Source organism: Babylonia areolata, chromosome 16 (genome assembly GCF_041734735.1).
Source record: "Babylonia areolata isolate BAREFJ2019XMU chromosome 16, ASM4173473v1, whole genome shotgun sequence".
Taxonomy (NCBI): domain Eukaryota; kingdom Metazoa; phylum Mollusca; class Gastropoda; order Neogastropoda; family Buccinidae; genus Babylonia; species Babylonia areolata.
The window spans coordinates 11,990,569-11,995,568 of NC_134891.1; positions in this window are offsets into that span (position 1 = coordinate 11,990,569).

Consider the following 5,000-nt stretch of genomic DNA (forward strand, 5'->3'; position numbering starts at 1 on the left):
TGGTTTTCTTTTTTGTTCTCTTTCTTTTCTCTTCTTTTATTCTCTGTCTTTCCTTTCCCTCTTCTTTGTAAGCAGTTCTTTCCTAGCAGGCTTAAGATCAGACGCAGGAGATGAGGTCTGTATGTTGGTAATGTTCATCCATAGTTAGTGCCGTGTGAGACTTTCCTAAGTCTTTCAGGGTCTCGACATTTTTGTTGGTGTCTTTTATTGTCGTTGATTTTTAATGTCTGTGCGGGAGTACATTCTTGCGTACGTGCATGCGTGTACGTTTTAGTGTGTGTGTGTGTGTGTGTGTGTGTGTGTGTGTGTGTGTGTGATTGCGCGCGCTGCATGTGTCACGCCCAAGTGATTTTATTCTGGCGACTCCCCCGGGTGGCGCGGGATACCTGACCAAGTGGGCGTGCCAGTAAAAACCAGAACTCCTGTTGCGACTGTCTGCCACAGTTGTGTGGGGTTTTGTTTGTTTGTTTGTGGGTGTTTTTTTGTTGTTGTTGTTGTTGTTTTCTGCTTTTTTTTTGGGGGGGGCGTGTTTTTTTTTTTTTTTTTGTTTTTTGTTTTTGTTGTTGTTGTAGTTTTACAAGGTCAGAGACCTGTCAGAGAGGAAGCTGTAAGAAATAAAACAAACATTTGTCACGTAAGAGGCGACACTTTTAGTACACCTTTAGTACCATCCTGGCCACGTTTGGGTTGCCCTTTGTTTCTTTACCTGTCTATTTCTGAATGATTTATTACCTGGGACAGGCTCTTGACTCCCGGAGGCTTTATGTACTCGTACTTTATGGGTGATGGAATTGTCTTGGATTGAAACATATATAATCAAGGCCAAGTCGCTGTGACTGCGAAGAGAGAGAGAGAGGGGGAAAAAAACGAACGATAGTTAATCTCCACATCAATCTATTTTCATAACAATGATTTTTTTTTTTTTTTTTTTTTGGGGGGGGGGGTTCTTTTCTTTTTTGCTTGTTTAAGTTTTGGTCTGGGTTTTTTGTTTTTCTCTTATCCTGTCAAAAAACATATAACAGACAAAATCAAGTCACGCTGCATGGAGCACAGCCAACTGCAATATGGATTTATAGGAGTTAAATTCTTTCTTTTTATCTAAATCAAGACAATGTGGGATTCCTGAATACTAGTGCTTCATCTGTACTTCTCAGAGTGAATGACATATTCCTTCTACACACACACACACACACACACACACACACACATTTTTTTTCTTCATATTTTACAGTGCTTTCTGCAAGGAGCAGAGCCCAGGATACGAAGAGAGTGTGAACTATCTATATATATATATATATACATATACATACATATATATATATATATATATATACAGAGAGAGAGAGAGAGAGGGGGGGGCGCAATTTCATTATTCGTTTCATTTTCATTTATGTGATACAATTATTGAAATACGTTCATTCTTACAGCAGCTTTTTCCATCAGAAGAAATTTGGACAAGCTTAACTTTCTCATGCAGACACACAACGAACACCAAACGAAATAACAATACTGTGATATGAACAATAATAAAAATTTAAAAAATAATAATAATAAAAATGACGTTGAAACATAATTATATGCATGTCCAGCCTGGAAGCGGTTATCTTGGCTTGAAATTGCTAAAAGGGAGAACACTCTTGCAGGGGGAGGAAAACTTAGCCGCTCACTTTGTGCTTAGATCAATGATGATGATGATAATCATCATCATCATCATAACAACAACAACAACAACAATAATAATAATAATAGTAGTAACAGTAACAATGATAATTTGATTAACATAGCGCCTTTCCGTGTTAAAAAAAACCATTACTCAGATGCGCTATGCAGCGTAAAACCCGACGTGTAGAAAAACCAACAAAAACGCTTGGTGCATTTAATCAAACAACCCAAACAACGACTTGCAGTTACATTCATGCTTCAACCCACACTGCCTTCATTCAACACCTTTCTGTCTGCGTGACTCGCTCGTTTTTCACGTGCCTGTGTTCATTACTGGCTATAGACCTTCGTCCTTTCCTTTTGCCATCGTGTCCAGTCCCGCTGCTCTAAAAACAGAGGGACAGCTCAGTGGCCAGGAAAGCTGAAGAACGCCATACTGACACTCTTATCCAGCTGTCAGTCAACTGAGAAGTCGTCTGCTAACTGGTGGAAGTTTCTGAACTGCAACCGTGTATCTTCGATGAAATCGTGTTATGCTTGCCCCCACGACATGCCAAATGTGTGTCTTGATTGATATCTGTCAATGGTTTATCTGCCAAAGTTATTAAAACAGTGCAGTGACACGTAGCGCGGACTTGCTGTGGAGGCAAACACATGACGATCAGCTTAACTAACGCCGCGAGCAAGTGAAAGCTTGCCGTGAAGAAGTCATCGTATCCAGCTAAGCGCTCGGCTACATATATGAAGTTATCGCTTCGCGCTGTACTTACACGATTAGCAAAATGGCTGACTGACCATGTCCGCTGGCTTCAGTTAGCAAAGGGGCTCAAAGAATACATGCGCTATCCACCTATCGGATTGGTCTCATCAGTCACCTCAGGACCCACAGCAAAACCATCTTCCATCTGATATTTGAAGTCGTGGTCATCTTCGAATCTGAAGGCTGAACATCATTTAGAGCAGGTGTGGTGTGTGTGGTTCAGTCTGCACACTTTGACACCTCCTTCAGACGGAAGCCTTTGTTCTCCAACATTGCCAGCAGAGCAGAGCTGAGTGTGGTCTGTGGGGAAAAAAGCTCTGAAAGAGGCAAGTTGCTCGGGTCTTTTTTGTTTGTTTGTTTTGTTGGGGGTTTTTTGGCGGTGAGCACTTTAGCGGTGAGCACTTTAGCGGTGAGCACTTCAACACTTGTGTGAACCACCCCCACCCACCACCATCATCCCACCTCCCCACCCCCACCTCCACCCCAATCCCCGTCCCTACTTTCCTCGTGTTGTTAAAGCACACACACACACACACACACACACACACACACAGACACACACACACACACACACACACACACACACACACTGGGCCCACAGATCCTTTTCACTTTCCACAGGGGTCAAGCTGGGAGGGGATTTGAACTCCAGCAGGAGACCAACCATGCAGTGACCTGGTCGTGCCCTGGCCCCGTGGTCATAAAAAGCTTTCTGCCTCCCGCCGTCACCACCATCACCACGCCCTGCTGGGTCTGCTGAGCTCAGGTGGCAGGTGGCGGCTGTGGTGGGGCACGTCTGCAGAAGGTGGCTCTGTCCCCCTGTGTCTGTCCTCTGTCTCCCCCCCCCCCCCCCTCTCTCTCTCCCTCTCTCCTCCCTCACCCAACCCCGCCCCCACAACCCCCCCCTCTCTCTCTCTCTCCCCCATTGGAGCCACATGGATTGAGATATTCCAAAAAGCCGTGAAGATTATGTATTGCTTATTCTGTAAAAATCTTCTCTTTTTTTTTAATGTACAAGACACGACACTGAACTCCATTTCTTTTTGACCTGCCCAGAAAACAAAAGTCTTAGAGAACAGTATGGGCCTAATCCGAGGAAGTATTATGTGCGCCCCAGTACATTTGGAATGTCGCTGTTCACAGATGTGAAGACATGCATTTCACTTTCTCTGCTCTTGTCCCAAATCTTCACCCACAGAAACAAGTCAATGTGAATCTATACTTAGTTTATCTCTCTCTCTCTCTCTCTCTCTCTCTCTCTCTCTCTCTATATATATATATATATATATATATATATATATATATGTATGTATGTATGTATGTATGATTGCTCCAAGCAGATTATGACCAATATAGGCGTGATCTGTCTCAATATATATTTCATGGTATCAAGAAAAGATCTCAAATGATTAATGGTGATTACTGAACAGATGTTTCTACATTAATTTCATACCTTATATATGTTTGTGATGTTAGTGAATGCGTAAGATTAAAACGACACTACAAACATGATGTTAAAAAACTAAGAAATGTCAACTGTACATTATAAGCACGTTGTTTATTATCATTATTATTATTATTATTGTCAACGTGTGCATGCGTGTGTGTGTGTGTGTGTGTGTGTGTGTGTGTGTGTGTGTGTGATCATTAAAGAAGTTTGTCAACCCTTGAATTTTTGCCGGTTGAACGACAATCAGTGATAACCAAAACATCCCCTTCGACTTTTTATCAGCTTGTCTGATTCTGTTGAGATTTGCCAGCACGCGAGTTCACATTACAGCAATTACAGCAATTGGCAATGTAGCTATATTATAACATTATAGCAATGTTTTTTTTATATTGATGTGTTCATCCAGACTGTACCCCTCCGACGCCCCCCCCCCCGCCCCCCCCCCCCCCCCCGCCGACCCCCGACCGCGCCAGACCCCGCCCTCCAACACCCCCCCTTCCCATGTGTTCGTATAATGTCCTGAGGCCGATGTACAATAAACCGTTTGTCTTGTCTTGTCTTCTCTTCTCTCTCTCTTTCCTTCACTTTGTTTGCTTTTCGTTTATTGACGTTGTTCTTTATAATGGATGCTAACACGGAAGCCCCCCCCCTCCCCCTCACACCTCCCGCACACCCCCTTACCCCTGTTGTCACGGGCAGAAAGACCTAAACAATAAACCAGACTTCAGACTTCTCTCTCTCTCTCTCTTACACACATGCACACACAAGCGCGCGCGCGCACTCACTCACACACACGCGCGCGCGTGCATGCATACACATGTACACACATGCGTGCGCGAAACACACATTTACAGAAAGCGACAGACAGACAGACAATCAAGAAAGTAGTTCATTAGGATACACTGACAGTCAGGTGGACATGCTTACGCACGTGCATACACACACTCATACACGCCTGCAGGTACATAATCACAAGATGACATGAGATCACACACTTTTATTCACCGCAATCAATGGAGAGGGAAAAAAAAACTTGGTGCAGAACAAAATTCATTGAACAAAAAAATAACTGCAGTAATTTCAATAACACAACTTTGTCAGTTTTCATCCATTTCACACTGCAAATAC